Source organism: Loxodonta africana, chromosome 18, assembly GCF_030014295.1.
Source record: "Loxodonta africana isolate mLoxAfr1 chromosome 18, mLoxAfr1.hap2, whole genome shotgun sequence".
Lineage (NCBI taxonomy): Eukaryota > Metazoa > Chordata > Mammalia > Proboscidea > Elephantidae > Loxodonta > Loxodonta africana.
Genome location: NC_087359.1, coordinates 61,074,601 through 61,088,613, shown reverse-complemented (window position 1 = coordinate 61,088,613; position 14,013 = coordinate 61,074,601). Strand labels below are relative to the sequence as shown.

Here is a 14,013-nt window from a genome sequence, read left to right as displayed (position 1 = left end):
AAAGAAAAAAACCACCATTGCCATCAAGTTGATTCTGACTCATTGCGACCGTGTAGGACAGAGTAGAGGTGACCCATAGGGTTTCCCAGGAGCGGCTGATGGATTCGAACTGCTGACCTCTTGGTCAGCAGCTGTAGCTCTTAAGCACTGTGCCACTAGGGCTACATGTGTCTATAGGGACTTACTATATGATGCAGGAGCCCTGGTGACACAGTGTTTGAAAGCTGGGCTGCTAAGCAAGATGTTGGCAGTTCAAATCCACCAGCCACTCCTTGGAAACCCTTTGGGGCAGTTCTACTCTGTCCTATAGGGTTGCTATGAGTCAGAATCAACTCATCGACAGTGGGTTTGGTTTTTGATTTTATATGATAGAGGTGATGTTTTGAATCAGTGAGGATAGGAAGGACTACAAATGGAGTTGGTAGTTAGCTTCCCATATGGAAAAAAAGTAAAGTTAAAGCCCCGCATGGGACCAATCTCAAAAATAAATTCCAGATGGATTATAGTTTTTTTTTTTTAAAGTATGTAAAATTATTAAAAGAAAAATGTAGGAGAGTATGTTTATAACCTTGGGGTAGGAAAGGCCTTCTTAAATAAATCACCAAATGTAATATCCCTAAAGGAAATATTAATAAATTTGACTGTGTCAACATATAAAATTTAATATAATAAAAGATACTATAAATTACATTAGAAAACAAGTACCAATTAAGAAATATTTGCAAGATATGTAGCAAATCCTTTCTATTCAGAATATATAAAGAACTACAAATAATAAGAAACATTCCTAATAGGAAAAATGAGCAAATTCATAGAAGAGGGAATAAAACAGCCCATTAAAAAGACATTTAACCTCATTAGAAGTTCAGAGATGCAAATTTAAACAATAGAGTGCTATTTTTCACCCACTGGGTTAGAAAAAATATTTAATTTGATAATATCTGGTAAGATTGGGGGGAATATATATACTGTTGGTGGACGTATGAATTGGTACAGCCACTTTAGAGGGCAATTTGGCAGTATCTATTTATATTTAAAACATCTGTACATCATAACTCAGTAGTTCCCCTCTTAATATACCCTAGAAAAACATCCTTACATGTGACGCAGGGATGTGCTGCTAAGATGATTGTTGTAGCATTGTTTGTAATAGTAAACAAAACAAAATGAAAAATAACCTAAATGTTTATAAACAAGGAATAAACAAAATTAATAAATAAAGCAAATAAACTCTGCAACACTGTGCATTGCTTAAGAAAAGTGAGATAAATCTATATGTACAAATGTGCAAAGGGCTTTCAAACATTGTATAAAGAAAGCAAATTACAGAACAGTACATATAATACTATTTATGTAAAGTAAAACATCATTCCTGTAGCTGCATAAACACACACATACACATAATCTTAAAAAAATCTGCCTAATAGGTGCAGTTATCTCTGGGGCGGAGATTGAGCCTGGGCTTTTGTTGCAATGAGTCAGAATCGACACAACCACGATGGGTTTGGGTTTTTTTTTTTTTTTTTGGTTGTAAGTTTATTACAGTATTTGGAATTTTATATAATAATGAGTCTTTGGATGGTGGAATTTTGGATGGCTTTTAATAGTTGATGTTTTCTTTATGCATATATATTTTTTGTATAATAGGCAATTAAATTTTTTAAAGAGAAAACAAAGCAGTTCTACATAAATGTTGAAGTCTTAAAAATTCATTTGAATCACGATGTTTAAATTTTCATGAAAGCTAGTCTTTAATGAAATCTACTATCTACTGATCTAAGTTTGGAGGGTAGTGGTAACCCACATATGGACATGGCTTTCTCCTTTTACGAAGCTGTAGAATTAGAATTCAATCCACTTTTGTGTTACAGAAGGTGTTGTTGCATTTCCTCTTAATGAATTCCGGTTTCCTATCAGCAGTTTTAACAAGTCAAATGGGTACTTTATGGATTGATTTTTAAATTGCTGTCAATAGGAATTACCAGTCTTCCTTCATTGTTTATGGTTGTATTAGCATGTAAGACATCTTTGAATTTTGCAGTAGATTCTTAAAGATTGAGAATGATAAGTATTTTACTTATTTTCCTTGTCATAAGTTTCATTTCATTCAGAGAATGCTCAAGCTTCTACAGGTAAGAAAGCCCAGGGAGCTAAGTGTCTACTTGATAGAATAAAATCGGTTTAGTGATGGATTTCCCCATAATTCTCTAAAGGTTGAGTAAGATTTGGTGAGGTAAAAAAAAAAGGAGGTGGGGAGAGAACAGCAAAGGCATGGAAGCTGAAGCCACTGGGATAAGTGCAGATAAATTCACTATTCTAGATAATAAGTTATTTGATGAGAGGAAAAGAGACAAAGACCATGACCTGGAGAGACTTGTATGCCTGGGTAAGAAATTTAGACTTAAACTTTAGCCTCATCATTTCTCAAACTTCAGAATGCATCAGAATCACTTGGGAAGTGTGTAAAAATGCAGATTGGCCCAGGAATATGGGTTTGTTTGTTTGTTTTTTTTTACAAACACTCTCAAGTAACTCTGATACAGGAAATAATGCTTTTGGCAATGAGGAACCTAAAGGGTTTTATGCACAAGAATAAGGTCAGACAGGGAAACTTCTTAGATATAACCAGACACCTCAAAGGACTGAGATACTGGGATTGAAGGCTAAAGGCCATAGTTTCAGGGGACATCTGGGTCAATTGGCATAACATCGTTCATAGAGATAATGTTCTACATCCTACTGTAGTGAGTAGTGCCTGGGGTCTTAAAAGTTCGCAAGCTGCCATCTAAGATACAACCATTCGTCTCTTCCCGTCTGGAACAAAGGAGAGTGAAGAAAACCAAAGACTCAAGGAAGCAATTAGTCCAAAGGATTAAGGGCCCATATGACCCATAGCCTCCACTAGACTGAAACCAAAAGAACTAGATGGTGCCTAGCTACTACTACCCACCGCTCTGACCAGGAACACAATAGAAAGTCCCAGTTAAGCAGGAGAAAAACGTAGAACAAAATCCAAATTCATAAAAAAGACCAGACTTACTAGTCTGATAGAGACCAGAGGAACCACCGAAGACTATAGCCCTAAGACACCCTTCTAATGTGGAACTGAAGCCATTCCCGGAGATCACCTTTCAGCCAAATAATAGACAGTCCTATGAAATGAACAGTAACACCGGTGAGGAAGGTGCTCCTTAGAACAATCAACTATACGAGACCAAAAGGGTAACATTTGCCCCAAAACAAAGATGAGAAGGCAGGAAGGGCAGGAAAACTGAATGAATGGAAGCGGGGAACCCGTGGTGGAAATGGGGAGAGTGCTGACACATCGCAGGGGTTGCAGTCAGTGTCGCAGAACAATTTGTGTACAAATTATTGAATGGGAAACTAATTTACTATGTAAACTTCCACCTAAAGCACAATAAAAGGTTCCTAAATAAATAAGGTCAGATTTATGGTTTAGAGTGGACCATTGCACTAGCTGAGTCCTGTTGTTGGCGGTCGTTGAGTCGGTTGCAACTCATAGAGATCCCATGTGACAGAGTAGAACTGCCCATAGGGTTTTCTTTGCTGTAATCTTTACGGAAGCAGATCTCCAGGTCTTTCTCCCATGGAGCCGCTGGGTGGGTTCTAACTGCCAACCTTTTGGTTAGCAGATGAGCACTTAATTTTTGTACCACCTGGGCTTCTTAGCTGAGCCCTAAAACTAACAAAGGCCCAAACTAAGGCAATTGTGGTCAGGATAGAAAGGATGAGATAAATTACAGAAATATACAAAAGGTAAAATGATATAGGGGTTTGATGATTTGTTGGCTGTGAGAGGTGAGACAAAATGAGAAACGCAGGTGCCCCTTCCTGCCTTTGAGCTTGGCTGGGCTGAGTAGATAGTGGATACCATTAACAGAGGTCAGGAGTATAAGTAAAGCTTTGACGAGAAGAAGATGAGTACACATTGAGCATGTAATCCTGTGGAACATCGAAGCAAATATGCTCTTATTAGATGGTAGGGTACCCAAGAACACTGGGGATGAAAATGTAGAAGTAATCAGCTTATAGGCTTTTTTTAAACTGTGAGAGAGATAAGATCCCTAAAGGAATGCCCATGGAGATAGATATCAAAGGCAGAACCAGAGGAGCTTCCATGTTTAAGGGCAAAAGCAGAAAAGGAATATTTGACAGAGACCAAGAAGAAACAACCAGAAAGCAATTCGTGAAAGACTTGTAGAATGTGTGTCACAGATGCCAAAAATGAGAGTTTTAGGAAGGAGTAAATGGTCCAATTCTGTCAAATAAAGCTGAAAAATTCGATAAGACAAAGAAACATGTTCTGAATTGGTAATATGGAAGCCATCGGTGGCTTTGGCTAGAGAAGTTTCAGGGAGAGGTGGAACAGAGAAGCCAGATTGCAGTGAGTTGAAAAGTGAATTGAAATTGAACAAGTGGAGACAAAAGGAATAGACTATTCCTTTTCAAAAGTGTTCTTGTGAATGGGGAATGCAGAGTCAAATGAATATTGTTTTGTTTTTGTCTTTAAAATCTGGGATATGCGTGAAAATGCTTACATGATGAGAGAAATGAGCCAAAGGAATGAGAATGGGGGTTGGGAAAGAGATGGAAGATAAAAGTGAGGGGGATTATTGATGGGACCAGGTTCCAGGGGAAGGGGTCAAGAACACTGAATAAGCAGTTAGTCTGGAACCGGAGGAAAGTTAACTCCGGCTCTATGATTTAAATATTGATGTCCTGTTATGGTTGAATCTTACCGTGCAGGGTTACAATCTCATTCTTTACTCCCAGGAGAACTTGAAATATGTCCAATGTGTAGTTTATCAGTCTTTCTGTGTATGAACGGCAAGGGGGAAAGAGAACCAAGATAACAGTACAAGACTGACTCCCATGTGGTAGAGGACAGACAAGCCTCCTCTCTCCATCATCTCTACCAATTCTGACACCAACTGTCCCTCCCATAGCACTCTCTACGGAGTTCAATAATTCATTGCAGTGGCCACACAGAACTCATAGACCATACTCAGAGTGGACAGACAGACGGACAGGGCGGGAGGGAGATGGTGGCCCTCCTCCCTGACTATAACTGTGCCCTCCTCCCTGAAAAGGGCCAGGAGGGGCTCTGCGTGGGCTGCCCATCATGGCCAGTGTCGGTCGGTGAGAAGAACTGTGCCGGGATGTGAACTCCATTCTGCTCGCTGCCTCTGCCTCTGCCTCTGCCCAGAGGCACTCAGCTTTCTCTCTCCCATGGGCCAGGAAGCCCACTGTACTGTCTCCTGCTGCTGGGTCTCTGCTGTTGGGTTTCTCCTGCTAGTCTCTCCTTCCTTGGTGTGGTGGGCTCCTCCTCTCTGCTCTGGAATTGGCTCTTTTAAGGCAAAAGTGACCAATTTCCTTGGTGGGCCGCAGTTACCCTATCATAAAATCACGTGAGTGGGAGTTACAAGCCCATGGCTAGAAAGGCCACACACAAAAGTAATTAATTGCACCTCAGTCTGTACAAAGATAAAAATTTCTGTGTATAAAATAAGCTGATAACTAATATTTGGATAATATTTTTTATAGTATGTCACAATATTAAATGGAATTGGGGTAACACTATAATTTATTGCCTTGACTTCTCTATAGATTAGCAAAAACCTTTCTAAAACATAGTGGGAAAATGTGTCTTCTATTTCTTTTTTATATTGATCTTTCATTTCACAACCCTGGTGGCATAGTGGTTAAGTGCTACGGCTGCTAACCAAAGGGTCGGCAGTTCAAATCCACCAGGTGCTCCTTGGAAACTCTATGGGGCAGTTCTGCTCTGCCCTGTAGGGTCACTATGAGTCAGAATCAACTCGACGACACCGGGTTTGGTTTTGGTTTATTTTGGTCAGTTCATCAGTGGGCACTCAATAAGATGTCAATTTACATAGGATTTGGAAAATGTTTGAATTACAAAGATATAGGCCAAAATTTAAAAGGACCCTTTGTTCAGAACTTACGTTCCTTGAACTTATTAGCTCTACAAATTAATACCAACTTTGGTTTTTAGTAGGTATCTTTTGGTATACCAGAACCCACTTGCCACTAGGCATAAGAACTTAATTTGGTCATTAAGAAAAGAAATAATTGTCATTGATGATAACGTCATAGGCTTCCAGCTTGGAGCATGTTTATTTAAAAAGCGTGTATTGTAAAGTTCTGTGTGAGAAAAGAATCCTACATTGAGTGTACAATGGGAGAAAAAAGATCCAAACTTGCTCATTCTCTAGCATCTTAAGGCTAGTTATAAATTCTTGATGATTTCAAGTTTGTTAGACTCATTCGTGGATGATGTTAATATGAAAAAGAGACATGGCATACCAAAGTGGATTTACTAGAAAAAAGGCTTTTAACTTTATAAAGGCTTTTGGTAAGTGTGCCAAATTATTTTCCAGAAAAGTTGTATTAGTTTACACTTCTGCCTGTAATGGCAGTGAGTATGCCCCAAACATCATTTTCTAAGTCTTAAAAATTATGTTCTCATTTTAGGAAAATTTAAGGAAATTGGCACTGTGTAGTCGTTCAGATGACAGGCAAAGTTGGTAGCTATGTACCAAGCTACGTATCTTCCTGAAGCCTCTAGCCCTTCAGTTCTGTAACAAACCTACTTCACATATGTGTGTGTGTGTATACATATACACACACTCATATATATATCTTGAGAAGCCAATTATGTAGTCTTGTTCTCATGGAGATGTTTAATATTTTTTTCTCCTTTGAAAGTTTGAGTTCATTTTACAGTTTTAAGGGAATTTTCAAGTTCTAATTTCATCTCCCAGTTGTACTTTCCACAATTGCTATTTTGTTAATAATAAAGAAGTTGGGAAAATTGGTGCTACAGATGTTTTACAATTCTGCAATTCCACTTAATATAAAGATTTTATTTACTTTTTTCATTTTAAAACCATACGACTTTTCTTAGGTGGCTGATTGATAATAAGCTTATTTTATAGCTGCTAAAACCACTGAGAATCATGGCCCAGCCAAGCTGACACATAGCCTTAACCATCACAGCCAGCATTACTCTTGCCTTGTACCTCGTCATTCGTTACTGCCAGACACATGTTGTTAATGAGCAAAATAGTCGGGTAATAGATTTTTTTACTATTGTAAATGTGAAATCTTGGATAACAGGATAGTCAGTAAGTAAGGAGTAGGTATATATTCATTTTTAATTTGATATATTTTTCTGAAAAGAAGGAATTGAGCTATAGATGAGTTGTTATGGGATAAGTAAAAAGAGAGAGAGAGTGAAAGAAAGCTAAGAATCCTGGGGTCCAACCCTAAAGCTGTCCCTAGTTTGCCTTGTGACCTTTAGCAAATCACTTCTAAGTTTTTGTAAAACGACCTACACAAAGAAAATAATTTATATGGAAGTACTACTCAAATATGAGGTAATATTATTAGGAAGAAGAAAAAACCTTGGCATTTGAGATTTGGAATGGTAGGGAAATAACTTCCTTGATTATATTCAGAGCACACTATTAGAGAAGGCAACACAGTGTAAAGCAGGAGTCAGAACTCATTTGCCTACCAGAGCCAGACAGGTAACATAAATATGTGAATTGGGTTTGTATAAAACTTAGGGAATGGTGGAGCCTGTGACAAATGAATGTATTTGTCTGTACCTTTTGCTTAAAAAATTCCAATTAAAAAAAAATTTTGTGAGGTCTATACGGAAGATTTCTGCAGACTGAATTCTTCCTGTTAGCTTCTGGTTTAAAGGAAAGAACACTGGATCAAAATTTGAAGTTCTGGGTCTGCCACTTACTAGCTGAGAAACTTGGGCAGGTCACTCATCTCTCCCAGCCTCAGTTTCCTCATCTGTGTGAGTTGAACTAAATCCATCTCTCAGTCATCTCCAGAATCTAAGAATTAACTTTCTTTGAGGTTAAGAAGCTTGTATCTTGGCAGCTGCGTTTACCTGATTTACGTGAGTTTATTTTCTGTCTCACGATTTCACCTCCCAGACAGTTGCTGTCTTAACTCTTTTGTTAGCTCTGTAAGGTTAGCTAACCTTAACAGATGAAGAGGCCAGAGAAGACTATGATAATTTGAGGAATTGTTTGAGCTTTATTCACCAGGTCAGTTAGAGAAAGTAACTATGGTTCCAGCAAGACTTTATTAAGCAGAAGCTGGGAAAGAGAATGTAATGTATAAAATTATTTTCCACCCTTTAAAATTCAAGAAGAGAAATTTGTCTGGCAATATTACTCTTCGTAAGTATTGATTACTCTTTATAAAATCCCCGTCATGGAGGAGAGTAATATTGCTCCATTTTACACTTTGGAAGTAGGAAGTATCTCAGTGCTTCTGAGTGAAGTGGTCTGAGTTAATAGTAGAATCCTGGACTCCAGAAAGAGCCTTGGATTCCATTCAGCTTCTTTACCATGTTCAACCACACTGCCTTCACTCAGAATCCACAAGTGAACTCTCATCACATTTCCGCGTGTCCACACCTTCTCCGTGTAGCAAGGCCCAGTTCAAATGCCCAGTTCAAAAGCCTTCACTCTTTAAGCAGAAAATAACTTCTCCCTTCTCGCTTGTAATTGTGTAGGTAGTCCCTGATTCACCATGGGGTTCCATTCCCATGATTCCATTTCCATTGTAAGTTTGTTCTGATGTAAGTTGAATACTTTTTTTTTTAAGTTTTCATTATTGCCTTTTATTATCAGTATCTTTATAAATCTGATCTTTATCCGTCTTTGGGGGCTGAAAATATTGCATGTAAACTTACAGATATATTTTAGTAATACATCCATAAAAAGATACACAAATTATAAAATTTTACTCCAGTGATGAAGAAAACTTGGGACACCATTTGCATTTTATCAGTTGCAGTAATAACTCCCCTTGTAGGAGGTTCTGAGTCATCTGGATTATCCCTGGGAATGGGGATAATGTTTTCTTGTCAGAAAGTTAGTGCCAGTTGTCTGTATGGTCTTTTTTTTTTTTTCCTTTTCTTCCCATATATTTCACAATAATATCTCAGTGCTTCCCGAATATTCCTATTGACTTTAGCAAAGCAATCAGTATTTGGGTCCATGTTTTTAAGCTACTGAAGGCCCTGATTTAGTTTAGAAAAAACTTCACCTAATCCTTTCACTGTAAAATTTTTTGACAACTTCTTTCCTTCCTCTTCCTCATTATTTCTTTCTTCTTAAGCATTTCTTTTCTCTTCAAAATCCATTAAGTCCTTATATGTCAGTTCCCCTCCTTTGCGATCTATAAGCTGTTCTACACTGGGGATACTAAGTTCTAAAATTAAGTGTTCTTGCCATATGGGTGATTTTTCCACCAATCTCTTTCATCATATTATCCTGATCAAATGCTTGGAGTGTGTTCACATAACTCAGCAAGTTTTTCCAAATTTCCTGCATCTGTTTTCCCGTAACTTCCTCCCAGGAAGATGCAATGTTGCAGATACACTGAAAAGTACTGTAATTTTTCCAGAAATTGTGTAATGTTACTGTACCTCCATCCGCTGTTTGTCACCTGAGCAAACAATCCATAGGTAGTATGCCTTGAAACTGGCGATTGTACCTTGATCCGTAGGCTGAATGATAGCTGTTGTCCTGGGAGGTGTATATACCACGTTCACATCTGGATTTAATCATCTCCATGAGGAGGATGCCCTAGGGCATTATCAAGTAACAGCAGAATCTTGAAAGGCGATAGGCACGCACTTCTGGGATGAAACAATTTATTCACTGCAACATTGTATGAGTACATATTACTAATGATAAGATGTACCAGAAAAAAAAAAAAAAGAAAGCTGTAAGTGCAGTTTGTGGTAATGGGTGGTAAGTTGAGGACTACCTGTATTTGTAACCTTTTCCTTCTAGTACTAATCTGAAGACTACTTAAGAGTGGAATCTAAGTTGATTCGTCTTTGTATACTGTTCAGCAAAGTGTCCTACATGTAGCAGCACACAGTGATGCTTGATGGTCGGCTGGCCAGATATGGATAATAGAGAGATGGGTGAATGAATGACTAGATTGAATGAATGACTAGAAAGCTGTTTGTTCTAGCAGCATATGCATATAGTAAGTATAATCAAGTGTGGCTTTGCAGTTGGGTTTTTTCAATTTTTTTTTTTGATCTCAAGAGTAAATAAAATAGCCATATTAATTTGTAACTTTAAAATTTTGAAAGCATCCTTTGTTGTTCTAACACTCTATTCTCTTACATTTTTAGGAGTCAAAATTTAGTATATCCAACATTATATTTATGGCATTGGTTTCACCTGCTTAATTTTCATGAGTGTTGGCTGAGACTTGGAAACTTTACATCTTGTTCTGATGATTTTCTGATAGGCTAGAGGACTTGGCTGACAAAGAAAAAGACAGCTGATCCTCCTTGTTTCAGATAGTCTGTTCTCTCCCCTCCCCCCTCCATTAGATTTAGTTTGAGCCTGGAAGTATTTAAGAACTTTAAAGACAAGTCGTAATTTCTTTTCTAATATTAATTTATTCACAGCAGCACCTAAAAAAAACCAAACCTGTTGCTGTCGAGTTGATTCCAGTCGATTCCAGAGTAGAACTGCCCCATAGAGTTTCCAAGGAGTGCCTGGTAGATGCAAACTGCCAGCCTTTTGGTTAGCAACCATAACACTTAACCACTACACCACCAGGGTTTCCAGCATCTAATAGGCACTCAGTTAATATTGGAATGAATTAATACAGGAGCAAATGAAAAAATGAACACCAGGAAACAGTGTAGCAAAGCGGGAACAGCGTGAGCCTCTGAGTAAGAAAAACCTAAGTTTGAATATTGATTCTCTTATTTACTTATCTTGGATTGGCTAACTCCCCAAATCCTCATCTGTAAATTGAAATGGTGATATTTAACATATATTATGACTTTTCAATACTCTTAGTTTTAAATATTTGTCAGCACACATTCTGATTTTTTTTTTGTTTGGAAAATATGATCATCATATTTTAGTTCTTAGACTTTACACCATGGAATTTTAAATCTGTATGCTTCTAGAGGAAACCCTGGTGGTGTAGTGGTTAAGTGCTACAGCTGCTAACCAAAAGGTCAGCAGTTCGAATCCGCCAGGCGCTCCTTGGCAACTCCCTGGAGCAGTTCTACTCTGTCCTATAGGGTCACTATGAGTCGGAATCGACTCGATGGCACTGGTTTTTTTTTTTTTTTATGCTTCTAGACACATTATTTTTAATAAAATGTACAGACATGACATCTGGGGAAAAACATGTGAGTTAGCCAGTAATTTGTATAATTTCTACAGTTATGAAAAATAAGAACACCAAGCATGCTTAGTTGTTAAAATTTTTCATGATAGAAATCAGAAAATGAACTAGTCTTGAACCAGACTTTGTTGTTCAGTTGCTACTTCGAGCTTACCTTGCTGCCTATCCCTAATTTATATATTAAAAAACTCACTGCCATCAATTTATATATAGTTCAGAAAATTCATAACTTGTGATCTTGAGTATTGTATTCCACCATTAATTTGAGTTTATTAGTTACAGTCATAGCACGATACATTTAGTAGGATATGGCTGCATTTTATCTCATATTCTTACAAATATGCCTTATACTAATAATATTTGTGACTAGTAACCCATTATTTTATGTGTAATATCTATCATAGTAGAAATCTGCAAGAAATTTGAATGCCAAGAAGGCAGTATGGGAGATTTTCAACCCAGATTTTCTTGATCTTCTCTTTATTTCTATCAGTTTCTCCAATTACTTTTTCCCCCAGTTTTACTGTGGTGAAATATATATGTGATAAAACGTTTGCCATTTCAGCCATTTTTACATGTATAATTCAGTGACATTAATTACATTCAGCATGTTGTGCAGCCATTGCCACTATTTGTTTTCAATTTTTTAACTACCCTTAACTGAAACTCAGTATTCCTTGAGCAGTACCTCCCCATTTCTACCTCCCTGGTAACCAGTAATAAACGTCTCTCTCTGCATTTGCCTATTCTAGGTATTTCATTAGGTGGGATCATATAATATTTGTTCTTTTGTGTCAGACTTAATTCACTAGCATAATGTTTTCAAGGTTCATCCACGTCATAGCATGTATCAGAACTTTATTTCTCTTTATGACTGAATAAATATCCCATTGTATGTATGTACCACATTTTGTTTATCTATTCATCTGTTGATGGGCATTTGGGTTGTTTCTATCTTTTGTCTATTGTGAAATATGCTGCAGTGAACACTGGTGTGTTACAAGTATCCGAGTCCCTGCTTTTGATTGTTTTGGATATATACCTAGGAATGGAGTTGCTAGGTCATTTGGTAATTATATGTTCAACGATTTGAGGAACTGACAAACTGTTTTCCGTAGCAGTTTTACCATTTTACATTCCCACCAGCAATGGCTGAGGGTTCCAATTTCTCCGCATCCTTGCAAACGCTTATTGTTTTCTGTTTTTCTGATAATAGCCATCCTAGTTGAGGTGAAGTTTTATCTCATTTTGGGTTTGATTTGCATTTCTGCAGTCAATACTACTGCTTAGCATCTTTTCATGTGCTTGTTGGCCTTTTGTATATTTTCTCTGGTGAAATGTGTGTTCACGTTTTTTACCCGTTTCTTGACTGGGTTGTTTGTATTTTTGTTGTTGAGTTGTAGGAGTTCTTTATATTTTCTGGATATTAAGCCCTTATCAGATATATTATTCCCAAATATTTTCTCCCATTCTGTAGATTGTCTCTTCGCTTTGTTGATAAAGTCCTTTGATGCACAAAAGTATTTCATTTTGTTGCAGTCCATTTTATCTATTTTGTCTTTTCTTGCTCATGTTTTTGGTGTCATATCTGAAAGTCATTGTTGAAAACTAGGTCCTGAATCATTAAGCCTATGGTTTGTTCTAAGAGTTTTATAGTTTTAGTTCTTACATTTAGGTCTTTGATCCATTTTGAGTTATTTTTTTATATGATGTGAGGTATGGATTCAACTTCCTTCTTTTGCATATGGAGATCCAGTTGTCCCAGTACCATTTATTGAAGAGACTTAGCATCTTTATCAAAAATCAAATAGCCATAAATGTATGGATATCCGGTTACTTTTTTTAAAAAAAATTCTTCACTGATTTATTTATTCTAAAAATTTATATTGAGCATCCACTATGTCACGCACTGTGCTAGGCAGTAAGTATGCATTGATGAATAAAGCAGACATACTTGCTTTTGTCATGGAGCTTACAGTCTAGTATTAAGATAGAATTAAACATGTAGATAAATTTGTAATTATAAATTATGATAATTCTGGGACTAAAACAAGCAGGGAACAGTGTTTAGATTGAATTGGTAAGGGATTTGGATTGTTTTCCCAGAACTATGGGAAAACCATTGACAGATTTTGAACACAGGAGTGAACAGATATCTGTTTTCAAAAGATGGCTTTGGTTGCTGTGTGGAGAACAGTCTGTTGGAGATAAGGATGGAAAAAGGGAGACTGGTAAGGAGGCTATTGTAGGTGAGTAGTGATAACCACAAATGGAAAAAAATTGGATGGATTTAGAGGAATAACCTACAGGGCTTACTGATAAGTTGGATAGGAGGGTTGAGACAAAGGAGTAAGTCAAGAATGACTCCAGATTTCTGAATACAACATATGGGTGTGTTCATGAGATGAGAAATACTGGAGGGAGCAGAAAGGAGGAGTACAGTTTAGACATGGTAAGTTTCAGATGACTGTGAGACTGCCAGTGGAGATGACACATAGACAGTTGAATATATGAGTCTGGAATTTAGAAGACAGGTTTGAACTAGGGATATAAATTTAGGAGTCATCAGCTCATAGTTGATATTTAAAGTCCTGGGAATAACGCGATCACTTATAGAGAGAAAAGAGTACTCAAGACCAAGGTCTATATATTTTGGTGAAATCCTGTACCATTTTAATTAAATTTTCTGACCAGGTTATGTATTATCTGACAGTCAAAGAGAATTCTTCCTCTTTGTGTTCTCTGCTTACTGCTCATAAAGGCAATAAA

The 14,013-nt window shown here is 37.2% G+C and overlaps 1 protein-coding gene across 2 annotated transcripts in view; it reads left to right on the top strand.

Annotated features, from left to right (window-relative positions):
- SSH2 (slingshot protein phosphatase 2) overlaps positions 1 to 14,013 on the top strand; it is a 266,689-nt gene that overhangs the window by 37,256 nt on the left and 215,420 nt on the right. The gene's annotated exons all lie outside the window — the stretch shown is intronic.